This window comes from Oenanthe melanoleuca, chromosome 3 (genome assembly GCF_029582105.1).
Source record: "Oenanthe melanoleuca isolate GR-GAL-2019-014 chromosome 3, OMel1.0, whole genome shotgun sequence".
NCBI lineage: Eukaryota > Metazoa > Chordata > Aves > Passeriformes > Muscicapidae > Oenanthe > Oenanthe melanoleuca.
Window position 1 is genome coordinate 72992058 of NC_079336.1, and position 18730 is coordinate 73010787.

Sequence of the window (18730 nt, forward strand, 5' to 3'; positions counted from 1 at the left end):
GTACTTAAAAGAAATCCATTGTTTAAGCTAATTAACAAACCTAATCTCAAATGCTAAGAGAGTCTAAGAGAGCTAAACTAATCTCAAATGTCCTTGACAACTGATTCTTCACTCTGAAAATCCATAGCTGTGCATCTGGGATAAGAACTTCCTCCAGTTCTCTGCATGTTTCTTTCGTCAAAAATGCTATAATGTGTTCATTAAAAAAAAAAGAAAAAAAAAAAAGGTGAGAGCTTCAATGATTGTAACCATACCCAGTATTTTTTGCTGTTCTATTTGTCTTCGGTGACCCTTCCATTAGTTTCTAGCAGTATAGCCATTCAGCTTTCCAGTGAACAGAATGTAAACTTCTAAAATCCTCTTTTTCATTTGGGCTATTCTGCAATTTAACTCTGCTTACTACAGATCTAGATTTGACTTGGCACTTTTTTCCCCCAAAGTTTTTTCACATAATTTTCACTGGTCAAGGTAGAGGAGTCCACTAGTGATCTGTCTACACCATACTTTTCTACACATTGCTTCAACCACGGCTACTAAACTGTGACTTTTGTTGCATATTGCTCTCCCTGATAGACCATGTCCAGTGAAAATAGATTTGATATGCACAGCTGTAACTTTGCTTAGTAAACACATCTGCAGCAGTTGAGAGTAATACTCCAAGAAAAGCATTTCTAACCAATGTAAATAAAACTACACTTGTTCTGCAGAGGAAAAATTTGTTCTGTGCCACCAGTATAAGTACTTTCACTTGTTTTTTTTGTGGGATGACTTTGGTTTTTTTCGTGGGATGATTTTGGTTTTTTTCTCATTTGAGGCAAGTCTCAGAGTCACAGCAGTTTGAGGCCAATGGAAAAGTACCTCTGTTCTTTTGTATGTTTTTCACAAACAGGTCTTTCATACATCCTTTAAAGCATTATTTTCTGTACAATACCAGAGGTACCTGATTTTAACTTAAATTATTGATAAAGAATATGCTGTCTTGATTACATGAGATACAATCTGAATTCTTTCTAGGAGACTACCATAATTAGAGGTAGCTAATGCAAACTCAAATTACATCATCTGATACCAGACACTCTCTTCTTCCCAACTCATGTTAGTAAACTTGCTACGAGCCTTTTCCTACTGTACTTTATACACTTTGTAGAAAATATGTTTGTTAATAAAATTTCTTCCTATTCTTTATCCAGGAACAAAGATACTAGAAGGACTTAAAGTATGTTGATATAAAATCCCTTCATTGTGCATTGCCCTTACATGAACACTTAGAAGCTCCCTCTTAATTAGGATACCTACTCTGATCTGCCATCTCAAAAAAAGGCATGGTAGAGTCAGAAAAGGTTCAGAAGAGGATAATGATTGAAGGTATGGAATGGCTTTCAAAAGAACAGAATAAAGAGAGAATATGATTAGTATGGAAGAATAAAATAAAGAACTATAAAATCATAACATTATGGGAAGAGTGATAAGGGCAGATTTTCCACTATCTCCTTCAGGAAAAGCATGGGACATTTTAAAAAATCTAGTCATTAAGAAGTTTAGAACAAACAAAAGTAGTTATTTATTCACACAGCAAATAATGGATTTATGGAACTCCTGGCCAAAAGTCAGTATTGGAAATACTAAAAGTTTTGGTACATTCAAGCCGTGACTGGAAAAGTTGATTAAAAAGGAATCCATTCAAGTTGACTAAATCCTAACTATTAGTAATCATAAATACAATGAGTATTATTTTTCATGTGATACAGTCTATTTGGTAGATCTCTCAGCCTTACATTTAGTCTCATGGTGACATCACATTGGCGTCTTACATTTATCCATTGATTAACTGCCACAGCAACTATCTTTTTCAGGTGACAAGCTCAACGTTGATAATATGATTTCTTGTCATTAGTTTAAAGCACATTATGTTGTACTTTGTACTATAATATTTAATTCCATTTCTATATATCAGGTGTCAAAGGCATTCACTTCTATCTGTCACATCATGATCTTTTAATAACAACTCCAAACATTGTCATCTATAAATTTCATGATGCAATCCTTTTTCATCGAAAATATGAAATAAGGTTATTCCAAAAACCAAATATTAAGAAGTTCCATTAATAAAGTTCCTCTATTATCACATCTCTCATTTCAGTATCACATGTCATTATTGTCTCACTCCAATATGGACCTTTTTACCCTCCAAACACATCTTACACTGTATAATTACCGAGATACAGGAGAAGTAGCAGTGCACTGAATATTTGAAAACAGCATCAACATAGAGAGCTGTTGTTTTTCCCTTTGTCTTGCAGATGCTTTTCTTGTCAGATAGGTCTGCAATAGGTATAGAGACCTTTAAATACCTGGAAGAGAAACTGACTTCAAAGCAATGAAATGATCAAGACAGAAATGAGCCTAACCTCTATCTAGAGCAAAGAAATATCAACAAACAGGAATACAGTGGAACTGTCCTTGCATTGGAGATACAGTAAGGTTCACTGACTGAAGAGTACTTTTGCTCTCCTTCATTTAAAGGAGACAACTTGTATAATTTATATCTGACAAACCTAGCTTGTGAGACCTTTGCTGGAGCGGCTGCTCTGAGCCAGTATTGCTTACCTTTTGCAGACAGTTTCTTTTCCTGCCAGTTTTCATTACTAGAGAGATCACCACTATTCTCTAATGCAGACACTGCTTTGAGTCATTCTAGCTGTGCATAATCTACCTGAGGAAAAGCTTATGTGTTTGAGTTCCTCCTTCATTTTTTTTTGCAATTCCTGATCTAAGCCTGGACCACAAGATCTCTATAGGTCTCTCTCAGCTAAGGCTTCTCAGTGATTTTAGGTTGCTAAGTGAAATACAGAAAAGGTAATCAGACAATACTTTTCTTGGGTAAAATGAGTTTTCCTTTCTTACATTCTATATTGTTATAATTACTGATAAAAAGGTCACTCTGAAAGTATTCCACTTATTGGAAAAATAGTAACAAATACTATCTTCCTCAAGCTAATAAAAATGTTCCATTGCAATATAGTGAGAAAGATTAAGATTAGAGTTCCAGTTAATTAAAGGCTAATATTCATGATGGCAAAGTATATGAAGCAATAAACAGATTCTGAGGTTCGTTAAATGCCAAAGTGAAGTTGAAGAGTTTGATAATTGCAAAACTAATTTATTGTAATTCTATGCCATTGAACTATGTGACAAGATAAAAGATGCAAGCCATTAAGCAAAAAAGAGAGAAAGACCATATTTCTTTCATTGATTCATGGGCACTGAAAGCCATTTTACCTGGTTGCATTGCTAAATGCCTCAGTGATGGCACACTAGGAAAATTACTAAGAAAAATTTTTTGAAGCCAAGTTTAAACAGTGATTAATATTTGAAAACTGAATTTTGTTCATTTTCTGAGTTTCACACTCTATGCACACTCCAGGACCTAGACATGTCTTTGTAGGGCAACTGGCCATTTTTGTGAAAACTAACACTAGTTTAATGAGCAGTTTAAGCAAAATAAAAACTGAACTGGGATCCTAATGTTCTTGTATCACAATTCATGTATTATATATATATATATATATATATATATATAAAGATAAGTGACATAATCAAATTTAATGGTTAAAAGATTTTTTATTAACCCACATTAATGCATTTAGAAGATTAGAACAATTTAGAAATTGTTTCAATTTTTTGTCTGTCAAGATTCTTACAGAAAAATTGGACTTTAACCTCAGCCTTTTGTATTTTCTCCTCACAAAAATATTAATTGAATTTAATTTTGAAGCAAGTAGGATCAAAAGTTATAAGACCACTCAACTTTCTTACCTAAATATGTCAGACTTGAAAATATAATGCCATATTATCACCTTGAAAAATAAAATTTTCAGAAATAAAACCATAAATTCCCATTATTTGTATTCAAACTAAAAACTGTAGCTGTACAAAATTGCACAGAATAGAATCCAATGTATCCACAGAATAGAATTTACTAGTGCATTCTGTCTCAGGGAATGTAAAGGTGATGGCATTAAGGAAATGTTTGTGTAACCACTGACAGACTCTGTCTCATCCTCCTACTGGTGTTAAACTTTGCTAATGCAGCATAGTTTAACTGGCAATCCACTTCACCACGGGAAAGATCAGCATTCATTTCTTTGTGTACTGGTGCTAGAAGCTGTGGCCAAATCCTAATGTCAACCTTAAGCAAAATGCAATATATTAGAAATAAGTCAAACTATGCAACGAAGAATACTCAAGCTAGCGGGAATAAAAGACCAAATAATTTACCTAGCACTATTCAGGGCCATGTTGACACACAAAACTTTACTAGAACTGTCAACCACAGTCCTCATCCTCATAGTGTGACAAAGCTCTGATCTTGGCTAGACAGGAATTGACACAAAACTGCCCAATGAACAGGCTGAGGGGCAAAAGCTATGACCCACAGTTAGTGCTTTTGGTGTCAGCCCACACCAAAGTACCTTACATGTTTCTACACCTGTAACACAGACAATCCCATCATCAAAACAATCTTACCAATAACCCATCTGAAAACATCAAGATTTTGGCAGTTACCTACTAACACAACAGAACAATAGGATGATAATACTTTGGGTGACATCCACAGAGTTTTGAATAAGCACAGTAGCAGTACTAATGATGTGGAAACACAAATCTTAGCAAGTGTTAACAATCAGAATCTCATCTAGGCACCCCCAAGAGTGTCTACTCTGACTGGTAATAAGCAACAAAGCCTGTCCTGCTCTTCTTAATTAACTCATCCTAATTTGATTGAACTGACTTAGGTAGTTAATACATTCTGCAATCATGTTTTGATTTTGTTATGCAGTCATACCAAAAATTGAATAAGAAACGTCAAATGACAGGAGAGGCACAGTAAGATGTCCCAGTAGGTACTGCTGAGTTCCACATTAATTCTTTTTATTTAATATCAATATCACAAGTATTAAATATCAAAAGAACATGATCCCTCAACATGTATCAGATAAAAGCTTTTTATATCCAAAAAGAAACAGGGAGATATTTCTTCAAATGTGCCACCCTTGATATGCTTTAAATTGTGCCACATCTAATGCTTAAAAGCTGGTTCTGGGGCTATTCCACAAATCTGGACAACAGATCAAAGCCCGTCTCATAGCTTCAAAAGTCAAATTGAAAAAAAAATCAATTTTACAACCCCCAAATGAAACTACTGATAGGTCAGCAAACATTACAAATGCTTCCAAAGCACTACAACTTGAAAGAAAAATTAGACACATGATTATGACACAAAGATACTGTATCTTGTTACTGCCTTGAGACACTAGAAAGTAAGTCATAAGCTGAATGCAGAACTACTCTATTTCAGCACCTCAAGAAATGTTACTTTTGATTGGGGAAGAGATAAGCTGTTTCAATAAGACACATGTGCCTACGTTACAAACTGCTCTACAGTACTTTGTACTTGGAAGGTCCTTCATCTCTTATTCTCTACTGGAATATAATAACTATTTCATATAATTTAGATTTCTCTCCTGATGCTTGCCAAGCAATTTCCTTTGATGCAAAGGGAGAAAAGTCACAACTGCTAATATATTTCTCTCGTAATATATTTCTTTCCTTCCAGTCCAGATGCATATAGTCTTGCTCTGGTAGTTTCACAAAGCTTCTCAGTGCATCAATTGCACTAAATCTGGAAGCCTTCTAAATTTTTCCTGATAGCTATTTTATTGTGTGGCAGGCTTTTTTACTTTCAGTGCTTTCTTACTTTCATAAAGGTATTTATTAAGCTGCAAAGATACCTGTCCTTTTTGCAGGGACAACTGATCAATTGATATCTTTCATGTTAAGTTGAAATCATTCCCTCACAAGAGGAACACTAGTAGGAAACAAATAGTTTTTAATTGAGATTGTATGCAGTTGAAAATGTTTTGACAATCTCTCCTTGTCTGCTTGGCATAAAAAAAATATCCCAAAAAGAGATAAAATTTTCTTTGGCGAGTCAAATTTGTAGGACACAATTGAAAAGGAGCTCTCACAAAATATTTCTTCACTGAGGCTGTCAGTAGTTGGGTTGTGACTGTGAAGGGACAAATGTATCTTTCCCAAGTTACAATGCTCTTACTTCCATAATGTTATTTTAAATGCTTTTATATTGGCAAATGCAGGATTAATCACTTTCTGTAGTAACTGACATTCCCTGAATATTTTGTTTCAATCTCCATAATACTTAGACTGTTTGTTTGCAACCCTTTTACTCAAAATATAATTTTTCATGCTTAAAAGTAGTGGTAAAGTTTTATTATATTGATGTTAATAATTTCAGAACAGCTGGAAGTTATACTAGTATTGAAGTCTACTAAATCTGCATGGAAATATATTTAACTTGACCAGAGCATATAAAGTATAAAAAAAAAAATTACTTTTAACTTTTTACTCTGTAGGATCCTATTACCATTTCTATTTATTGAATATAGCTGTTCTCATACTGAAGCTCTTATGCAGCATCTTTAATCCATACAGCATTGTTACTGTAGACTACATCAATCTGCCCCATATTGAAGGTAGTGAGAATTCTGTGGTCTCTGAGGTCTGGAAGACATGAGGGACCCCTTTTGCTAATGTCAAAAAAAATTCCTTACATAAAGTTACCTTCATACTTCTTAGCACTTTTTAGTTTGGCAATCATACATTGATATTTGTTAATCATCAGTGACAAGTTTTAAATCTATCCAGTGTCATGTTCTATACTTTTCTTAAATTATTCTTTTTATGTGTGCTATGATTTAAGAAATGGCTTAAACTCTATTTAATTGCCATTTTTTAAAAATGTTTTCTGAAGTCCTGTCCCCTCCTTTTCCTTCCTGAAACTGCTTTCTCCTTTCAGAAGAATCTAAAAGTAATGTACTGTGTATTTCACCATGATTCTTTAATATACTGTTTGGGAAGGAGTTGATAACAGTTTGGACATCATGATGTCTCAGGTGTGTAGTGAAGTACAGCTAGATGAACTCCTATTAAATGTTAAAACCTACTCAGTTTTTTAAAATCCTACTACAGTTTTTTGTGCTCCATCTTCTCTGTCATGCTACCAAAAATTCCTTAAAACATTACAAACCTCTCTCTTTTTAGTAAGCTGATTAGACTGGAGAGTGCTGACAAGGGTTTTGCCATTTTGGAAAGGAGTCTGAGACACAAACTTTTAGAATTGTGATCATTCACTGCCATAGGCTGTCCAACTGCTTCAGCTGTAATTTCCTCAGTTTCTTTCCACATAAGAATTAAACCTTAAAATGTCACTTCGGCAGCTTTCCTGCTAGCCTTTCTGTCCTAAATATTTATGTGATTAGAGATTCAGCAAGGCATTTTTTTCATTATTGCATATATCTTTTATTCCACTTAGATTGGAAATAACACACAAGACTGACCGAAGTTTTTCTGTGGTTCACAGGAATACTCTTAGATTTTTTTTTTTTATTTTTTTTTTCATAGGAAGGCATATTCTAGCTAGCTAGTCAAAACATGGTTTTTAAAAAGTTGAAGCTCATTTCATTCTTTACACTCAAAGCATCCCCACTGCAGATGAAGAGCTTTTTTCTTCATCTGCCAGGAAATATGACCAACTACGTATTTTCTTTTCCTCATTATGATTATTTCCTCTTATATTCCTCATCATTTCCAGAGCTGATTGCTAGGGTGCTAGAGGGAACAGAATCCCAACCGTCCTCAGTTTTGAGCACAGCAAGAAGCAGGAAGATTCTCTTGGGTCAAAGGCAAAGGACAGAAACAGGGCATCTTCAGCATACATTATTATCAAAATAAACTTTGTTTTAACTATCTAGACAGTGAACACAAAACTTAATGAAAATCTTCATTTCTTGGTGATTTGGAGATTCTAAAAAATTAACAAGGATCATTTTTACTCAGAAGAAACTGAAAAGCATGTATAATGTGCAGAACAGAAGTGATTCTTTTAGATGTTATGCCATTTCTCAGTCAAATTACATCTAATTCATCCCATTTTCTTGTGTTGTAACCTACACATTTATACTCAATTCAGTTAAATTGACATCACTAATTTACTGTGTACAGACTCCTTACACAACAAGTGGTGTGGCAAAAAAAAAGAGAATGCCTTATCTATGGGACTTTTGGAGTGCTCTTTTCTAGCATATTTTGATGTAGTTTTATATAATATATATGGTATTCTGAGCAGGGACTGGAACAAAGGTATCTAGTTTCAAGGGGACTGCTCTAATCAATTTATTTATATCTTATTGCTTGCATGTGGTTCTAGAACCCTTGAAAACCCTAGTAATTTTAGTCAAAACCATATCCCAAAAGCATGAATTTCAGTGCTATAACTGAAAAAAATCTAAGATTTTCATAGCACAGATGAGTGTCTTGACTTCCAGGGTACCAAAACAGGAAACTAGTTATTGAGAAATTTATTTCTGAAATTTATTAAAGAAATAAAAAAATCCCAAAATAAATTAACTATTTATTATAATTAACTATGAGGAACTATGATGAAACTGCTCTATGCAACATCTAGGAAAGGCATTAATAATAAAACTATTAATAAAACTCCCAAATGCAAAATTGTATCAATATTTACAGGTACATCAAAGTGAATTATTACTGTCTCCATACACTAGCCAAAAGTAATTGTTCTAAAAACCCCACAACTCACAACTTGCACATTAAGAGTTGAAAAACGTACATTATAGACTAGAATGATAAATAGGTTGCTTACAAATTTTGGTAATTAGCAATAAGAAACCTTAACTGAGCATTTTTTATTTACTGATTCCCAGCTCCTTAAGGAGGACCAGAGTGCATCAGAAAATCTAGTGCCATATGCTACAAACTGCTACAACTAGACAGAACAATGCAATAAAAAAAAATAAAAACTTGAGTTCCAGTAAACTTCTTTGGAAAGTAGGTAGGGCCTCAGGGAATCATATTCTTTGTATGCTTCATATAGTTTCCATTGTAACTACATTATAATTATAAAATCATGACCAACACTTTGTAAGGACAAAGAAAAAAAAAGATTGTATATTGATTGATTTAAACAAGACAAGAATATGCATACAACATATTCAAACCACAAAATTTATAGTAATTTTGGATATAATGTGGCAATGAAAAAAAAGCTGAGTTATAATATATAAATGTGATGCCAAACATACCCAAGGGGAGCCTTCTGATTATGGGGAAAAGGTCATCAACAAAACATCACACTCCTCCTATCAAAAACGTTGGGATGATGATGACTGCATAACTGGTTCTTCCAAGGAAGAATAGCACCACTGACTTCAGAACCAGACATGCATTAGAAGGGTGAGCACATCATCAGCTTAAGGCACAGATACTAGAATGCTTGTGTTTATAAATTTCAGTGGCTTCACTACTTGGCATAAGCAGCAATAGTTTGGTAATTCCACTCTACGTTTAAATATCTTCTTATCTACACCAATTTTTTTTCTTATCAAACTGCTAGGACTTTAATTAAATGAATCACAAATTCTTGGTTTCACACACAGTATTTTTCTGTAGCTCAAAGAAATTGCATAGGCTGCTTTGTCTGGTAACTTTGCCCTGAAGGCTTTGCTATTAAATTTCAGTGCAGCAAGTGATGGAGAAAGCAGGTAACCAGGTTGTAATTCAGCTGCAACAGCATTTATTTACCATGCTACTAGATGCAATCCTCGTTTATTAAGTTTTTTTTTTTTAAAGAGCTTTAAATACTTTATTATTCAAATTTACATTTTGCCAGAAAGTTCAGACTCTCTTTTCCTGAGACACATCTGGACTATCAATTGCTTCAATTACTTGTTTGAAGCTTCATTTTCTAACACAGGTACTTATGTCTATTCTAATTCTGTACATCCCTGCAGCCTCTCAGACAGCATCTCTGAGAATGAATTTTCGTATTCCTATTTTGATCTTCAAGACACAGAAATCATGCTTTAAAGACCATGCCAATCAAAGTAAAAACATTTATATTGTTTTAATCATAAAGAAAAATATTTTAAAATAGATCAGCTGGTAGTTAGAAAAAATAAAATTCCAGAAACGTTTTAATTTTCAGTATCACAAAACATAATTCTGTTGGAATCTAGTAGGCTCTTGAGGTAAGTTAAAGATAAAAGAAATACTTAATCTCGTTGAAAATAGTCTAGTTCTAAGATGGAGTTAAGGGAAAAGGAGGTAGCTTTTTACAGAAGAGAACAGAAATATGAATAATTTTACTCCACATAAGTTGCAAGAGAATAAAAAAAAAAAACAACTGTAAGAACTTGTCAGAAAGCAGCTCTTCCATGAACATAAACAAACAAGAATTGTGGCTCTGAAACACGGAAGTTTTAAACTTTTTTTCCTTTGATCATCTCTCCATACCATTTTTCCACATACAACTTTAAAAAAAAAAAAGCCTTCATGATTATGAAAAAAGCTTTCCCAATAACAGAGAAATGAAGGACTGTTTGAAGAAGCATTGAAAACAGAGTTCCAACAGATGTGATGTGCCCTCTCAGTTTAGAATCTTCATTACTTTTTTCAACATAAACAGCAATTTTGCTGGTGGTCATTTAAACAAATAATCTTTCAATGTCCATCTTGCTGCTAGATACAAATACAGACAGTGGGATAAAGACTGCAAGGCATGTGGCTGTGCTGAACAACATGGTATAGTTTGCTGACATAAGGCTACATATGCCATGTTTTTCTGTCAGAGGAGCCAGTTTTCAATAAGCTAACATGGATACTGAAAGACAGCTGGAAATTTAACCATGATTCTCTACATGGAAAAAATTATTTTAATTTTCATAGTTTTTCCCCCCTTTTTTCGTTAGAAGAAATGCTCTTTCTAGTAAAGAGGGAAAAGCACAGTTGAAACTCCAGTAGAGTAACAGCTAGAAAGCAGTAGAAAGACATTAGGCTTCATCCATCTTTTCTTCTTGAACTCATCTTATCACAAGATAAGCACAAGCACGAGTTCTTTGCAGAACTGAGGATCAACAAAGAGACTGTTGTAACGGAACATTATGCATCAATAATCACTGTAAAGACACTTAGGATTTGTGGTAAAAAACTTTGTTTCTAACTAGTATAATTATTTATTTTTATTAGCTCTATTTTCCTTGACAAACCAAATCAACATATATAGAATCTAACAATAAGACTTGCAGATAGGGTGAATAGCATTTATTAGTCTAATCTATATAAACAAAACAAATCTATAGAACAAAATCAAAACAGAAGCTCTCCTTCAGCTCTGTAACTGAAACTGCAACTTCAAAGTTAAACAGAAACTGAGGAAAATATCTGACATTTTAATTTGATGCATATCAATTACACTATCTCAGAAAGAAAAAAAAAGGTTGGGTAATGGTGAAGTAAAAATCTGAAAGATAGGTGAACAGTAACCATTATTTACTTATCATATTCATTAATATTTTAAGAAGAAATTAATTTTGAGCAATACAATACTCGAGTTCAGTTGCCAACTGAGAGCACTGTATACAGTATTTGATGCTGAGAAACAAATTATTGTGAAAATCAAGTAAGTGACCACAAATCTTTGCTCCAATGCAAATGCAGTATAAAGTTGCAACTAATTTTAGAGAATGACAGAATAGGAGTTTGAAGGGACCCACAAGGATCATGAAAGCCAACTCTCAGCCAGGACAATTCCCAAGAGTCACACCATATGCCTAAGAACATTGTCCTAACATTTCTTGAACTCTGTCAGGTTTGGTGCTGTGACCACTTTCTAATTGAAGAAAATTCCAGTGCTCCAATTTGAAGAAAATCTTCCCCTAACATTGCAAAAGCAATGATTGTTCTGGAATCAGCAATGTTGCAGTAACTATTATTGATAGCATAAAAGTGAAACTGCCTTAAATGTGGTGTTCTGATAAACACTCAAGACTGAAGAATTGTGGTATGATTGATGCATGCCTTTTCTTCTCCTCCTACATCTTCATTGATTCATTAGTTCCATGAGGCTTGCTGTAGCCAAAGCAGGAACAGAACATGGAATATTGAAACAGTATTGAAATACAAACCTATTTAGTAAAACAGCTCAAAGACATTTTAATTAACGAACAATGAATTACATTTTTACAGGAAAAATACAAGAACTGGAAATGTTCACAGTGATTTTCTGAAAACAGCTCAGAAAAAGAACAGTACTATTACGCTAGAAAGGAAGAATATCTAACATGGGGTTATTCCCAAAAATCCAATCATGACTGGGAGATAAAAGTAAAAACTAACAAAATAAATAGATTAACATTCTTCTAAAAAAAAAAAAAAAAAAAAAGCAAGTTATTTCTAAAAAAATATGAGAGACTTAAATAATCTGACAGTAATGTTAGAAAAAAGTACTGATAATGTTAACCTTGGTGAAATAGATTTCCTAACAGAAAAAAGTGGAAAAAAAAATTGTTATCCACGGAACAATAAATAAAGGGAAGAGATACAAAATAAATTAAATGCTTATCAGTGTAATAGTTTTCCTGCTTTTAGTTAATGACATTGAAAATACAGCATGATGTCCAACATACTGGTCTACGTAACCTAGTGCAGTAGGAATAGAAAAACAAAAAAGTATTTAACTACATAATGAAAACAACAGAGAACAAATAATACAGAGAAACTGTGCAGTATAAATTATATTCTAAACTGTATTACAAAGGAATTATGATGAATGTAGAACTTCAGGAGAAAGAAAAAGTGAAAGTTCATACACACACAGCTTGAACATTTTTGCCCAATATACCTGAATAGAACACAAAGTAAAAATTGAATGTATCACAAAGAAGGAAAAAATAATCAAGAATCCTCTAGAGGATAAAGAATTCCAAACATAATAGGTTTAATAAAGAACTAATCCTAACAGAGTGTTTTGGGGTTTTTTTAATTCTTAGATGTGATTATAGAAAAGCCTACACTTAGAAGTCATGGCTCCATTGCCTGAAGTAGGAAATCATGCCTGCCAGTGTATTTTTGAGGGATCATTGTCAAGTGCAAGCTTCTACAGTGGCTTTGCTATCACAACATTCCTACACAACATCATCTAACATCTCACCACTGCTTAGAGTTTCCTTGTCCTCCACTCCCCACTGCCTGACATATATAGCCAACATCTGACTTTTACTGGGTGACGTGCCTGTGAGTGTTCCTGGAACTGATTCATCTGAATAATTTCGTATAAAACTAACCCAGGAGAAAAAAGTTAATAGTTTTTTCCTGACTTAGAAAGCCAAATCACTTTACTCTAGAGTCAGATGAACGGGAGAGATGGCACAAGAAGAGAGGCTACAAAATGAATACCAAGGGGGGAAAAAAGCCAGTAAAGATTTCTAGGCAGCAGCAAAGCTCACCTGCTCATGGAACGATACCTGCAGAAAGGATTTACCGCTGCTTTTGGAAGCTGGTGGAAATGTTTCCTGCAGGGCACACACACATGAATTACAAGGATGTCTCCCTTCACTCTGGAACAAGACAACTACAGTAGAACTCAATGTAACACTTTGGAGAGCTCGATAAATCATCTGAATGCCCCATTAAATCCTATTCAAAATTGCTAATTGCCTGAACTCTATCTACTCCAGTAAATATTAAAAGCTGGCTCAGTAGTTTTGAAAGAAATTTCATTGAAGGGGAATTAAATCAAATGAGCTTAGGACCAAATCTTCAGGGTACACCATTAACACCAATCTAGAATTGGAAGTTTTCCAAAATGTTTCATTGTGCACTAATTAGTCCAGAAAATATTTTTCTTTTTAATTCTTTCACCTTAAGTCCATATGGAAACATACCTAGGAGGGGAGCATTCACATAAAAATAATTATTCTAGAATAATTATACTTTGAAAAATGTAAAATGCAAACAAAACTAGGTAAATATTCCCTTTAAATACATCTTGCAGTATAATGGATTACATGTAATGCAAGAAGTTATTTTCACAACCTTTCCCCAACTGCTGATATTATAGATGAACAAACTACTTTATATACAGTCTCTACAGGCCTTGTTTAGTCCATTACATACAACACACAGACCCTACTCAGCACATTTGGCCTGCATTTCCTGCTTGCCAACTGTACAACCTTACACTGAGTTGTTAAAAAAAAAAAAAAAATAAATTTCTGGATCATTTGCAATAGTTGAAACAAGCCATGTAAGGGAGCCTTGGAGAATCACAAAACTAAGCAACTGTATCACCAGGAAATAGCCTACAAAATTTGCTTTATGTGTTTTTCCTCTCACACAATTTTAGAATAAAACAGATTTTTCAAAATTTCCATGAAATTAAATATGTTTCAAATTCAACTTTTTTGCATAGAAATTTTTTACATTAATTCCTAGAAAGCTCTATTATATTTAGCCTTCACAAAAAAACAATAAAACAAATACAAAAAGCACTAAACAAGCAACAAAAAAACCTGAACGTCTGTCTCCTTATAATTCTTACTAAAATTCAAGTTATAGGCTATCTGTGCCTTTACAGGCTGAAAGAATATGACCACCTTTCACCATCACAATAATTATTTCCAAAACTGGCTAGCTACATGGGGCTGCCTCCTGTTAGCTAAATTCAGGTGCAGGTACAAGGCTTCTTTTACTTTTTTTAGAGCAGCTGCTCCTAGAAAGCAATTAACCTGAAGATGTGCACATTGTACATAAATCTGTATGACAATTTTTATAGTGTCCTATTAAAACTGATGCAGTTATACATATGAGTTGAAAAAGAATCTTACCAGAGACTACACACCTAAAATGTGATTTAGATTACATGGCTAAAAAGTGGTTTTCCCAGTTCTTTTAAATTATAAACATCCTCACTTTCATTGATACATAACATAAATGAGATAATGTCTTACCGTCTTCAAGGAACAAGAAAGTGCTAAGTGAAAACACAAACCACAACAGCAAACATATATTAAGTAAACATAACAGATTTTGAGCTACTTGGCTGAAATCACAATTATTTTGTCTTCATAAATTACTTCACATGAAGACCTTCCGAGACTTTAGAAACATCAATGAAATTTATTTAAACTTGAAAAATTGGATTGCTGTCTCTTATCTTATATGGAGACCCAAGACAAAAACCACATAGTTGATCAGAGCAGATTTATTATTTAAAAAGCTCACCAGTAGAAAGTACACTAAACCAAAATGCAGAAAATATTTTAGTGCCCTTCTGGAATTTACAGGCCTACTTGTTTAAAGAAATACAAATACTTTACAAACAGGCTGGACAAATGCTTGAAATATCAAATGCACATGAAAAGCATGAAACTAATAGTATTTATTCCTAAGGAACTTCTAAGTTTTAAAAAAGGTGCTTAGGCAATCTTACACCCGGTATTTCTGCAGAATTCTGCAGCATGTACTGAGCAACTCTTTACCTAGCAATAAAAGGAAAAGGTATGATCAAATATAAGCAAAGTTAAAACAACATTTTAAAGTTTTTATAAGTAAGATGACATTGAAAACTGTTCTAAAGAGTAAAAGATTTTTTGATACTAGAAATCCATAACCTTATTTCTCCATCAGCCTTAGTGGATATTACAGAAAAATAAACAGTGTTTTGTTTAGGTTCTCCAAGTTAACATTCAAGTCCATTATGGTAAACCTAATGATATGAAAAAATATGAGTTGTTGTTATTTTTCATTAGGATCAAAAAGACAGTACTTTTCCTCCAAAACAGATACATGACCTCATTTAAAATTATTCACACTTCCAAAAACCTCTTCAACTCCTATAAAGAGTGATGTAATAGAATGTCTGACTAATCCAAACAACATAATACAAGTAGAACTACAATGATTGAAGTTCAACTGAAGCTAACTCTTAACTTTCTGGAAGAAATAAAGACACAGATAAATATTACAATTCACTGTAATTTTAATCAGTAATATGCAAAAAAGGCTGTGACTTTCTGATGTGAAATAGTCCTTGACTTTCATAATTCTTAAGCACTTTCTTTTATCATTTTGCTGATGTATGTTATATTTTAAAATCAGAAGGATAATGGATGTGCTTCTTAAACTGTAAATTGGGTTTTATATCAGAGACCTGTCAGCACCACGACAGGTTGACCTGACAGTCGTCTTGCATTTGCAGATCTCCTTCATGGCTGCTTTTCAAGGTGATAGGTCAGTCTTTAGAAATGTACAGATTTCTTGATCTCTCAGGAAACATCTTAGAGCCCTAACATGTACTGCTTCTATGATCTTTGTAACAGATTGAAAGCAGAGGTATCCCTTACTGTCACACATACTGTTGTTAATAAAGGACATTTAAGTTTTGGGAAAATAATGTAAATTAAAATACATTTTATTTTTCTACAGCCTCTAGGGCAAACATAAAAATTCAGGAGAAATAGTTTAAATCTCAGTATTACTGGTAACTACAAGTCAAAAACACTTGCCTCACCTTACATACTCATTGATTTCTTTGCTATGCTGATTACTCCAAGCCTAATAATAACATTTTTTAACAAAATGATAATGTTTCATGAATCTCCTCACACTGTATATAAAGACTGTTTTGTAGGTATTATTAAAATTTGATTGATCATAATCTCTTGAAGCCTACTGGTATGAGTCTGCAGATTATACTGCTGTATAATACAACATGGATGAAAGGAGAAAAAGTGCTCAGAAAACTGAGAGCTAATTATTCTAGAATCTGCTTTCTATTCTGCTTTGCAGACTTCCATGCTTGGCTTACATAGCTGCAATAATATTTAAAATCTACCTTATGCACAGTTATTCTGCTTGGGTTACTTAAACAAAAATTACAATTCTTTTAGCATGACATTGCACCTTTCTACTGCAAAAAGTTTATAAAACTACTTTCAAATACGTACTTGAAATTCATATAAATACATTACATGGGAAATGCAGTAGTCACTGCTAACTCTTCTGACAAGATTCTTCCAACCAAGCTCTAAAACAGTATATATTCTCAACAGCACTTCTGTTTGCAATCAACAGAAAACATCATCATAATTCATTTTAATAACTGATAATGCAAGTGTTCATAAGTAATTGTGCTGTGAAAATTATTTGTGTATTTTCAAATTAAAAACAATGAAAATGTACACTGTACATAAATTATATTTCGACACTTTGTCTTGCAGTGTTAAGTATCTAACAAAGTGCAAATGATAAAAATGCTGTTTTTGAGGGCTGAAAGTTTCATATTAAACCTGTTGTAGCAATTTAGCCTTGTTTTTCAACTAGCAACTATAAGTTTGCATTTCACTGAGGGGGAAACTAACATTAACACTGCTTGCAGATGAGAAAAAATTTCAAAATACACTCAAGTAAGTAAATTTGTCTGCACCCATTTCAGAATGTTATCACTTTTCTAACTAAAATGTATTTTAGCATGTTCAAAGCTGCATGACCACAACAGCCTTATTCTTGCTGCAATGTTTCCTTTTGCTCCCTGGCCTTCGATCTATATATGCTCAACTGTTTTGATGCACTACATAACCAAAAAATTATATTTTTGTTCATGGAAAACAGGGATTACATTTTTGCCAATTTATTATGTTAAAACAGCTTCTCCCAAATGTAAAAGTTGAAATATTTTCATTGTTGTCACTTTTCCATTTGACATGAAAGCAGTGGAAAGGTTAAGGATAGATATGTACATATGAAGGCTCCTGTGAGAAGTGAACCTGAATCTCTTCTGGAGAATCCAACCTAGACTGCATACTTCTTAGCCAAAAGCCTCTAAACACATGCTTATTAGATAGAGGATGGCAGCTGTAGCAATGGCACAGGAGCAGGTCCCAACTTCATCTGTTCAAAGAATACTGATAACTGATTATTCTCTGAAAAAGACTCTTCAGTCTTTCAATTTGAAGTGAATGAGTATCTTCCTGCACTTGTAAGCCAAAGATGACAAATGTAAGCTGATGTGACACCTTACATTTCACATTTCCTATTGCAAGAGGCACCTAGTCAGAACAGAAGTTTCATCCTCTTTACAGCAGTTATCCTCAAGATGCTATACAGGGAGCTTAGTGACTAAGCTGTGGATTCCATGTTCCTCCTTGGGGAGCAAGAGCCTAAAATTCAGGACTGCATTCCACAGCCATTATTGGGATTTGCAAAGCCTCTTGATGATTAAACGCCTAATCAAACAGTGGGTACGGGGCTCAAGAGGCAATGCAAAACCACAGGAGTTTTGAAAGAGAAAATTTATACAATCATCACAGGGTAAACCTGACTTGAGACCAGGGCTTCATTGTCGGAAAAGTGCCAGTTATATTTCTCTTGTGACTGGATTGGGAAGAATAAATCCCAGTAACATGATTACAATGACATTTTATATGTGAGAATAAGTCGCATCACACCACACCAAATTAACAGGAAATGTTTTAGTGAATTATGTATTTTTTTGGCAGCTTATCAAATACAAAAATCTATAGAAATCAGCATTAATCTTTCATAGGTTTCCATGAATCTCTACCAGGGTTATCCCAGTTAAGTTAGTCTCAGAACTTTAAGAACAGTAACTGCATTAGGAAAAACATCCTGAATTTTCTTCCTTGTTCTTTTCTAGATCTACTAAACTTCATAATTATGTCCTGATTTACAATTTTTTCTTTGACATAACATGCATCTCAATATATGGTATATAATTAGCCTTCAAGAAGCTTTCAAGAACAGATTTGTCTGGATGACTATTTGAAGAATT

The 18730-nt window shown here is 33.6% G+C and overlaps 1 protein-coding gene across 4 annotated transcripts in view; it reads right to left on the reverse strand.

Annotated features, from left to right (window-relative positions):
* Positions 1-18730, reverse strand: part of PACRG (parkin coregulated) — a 202293-nt gene that overhangs the window by 158437 nt on the left and 25126 nt on the right. The gene's annotated exons all lie outside the window — the stretch shown is intronic.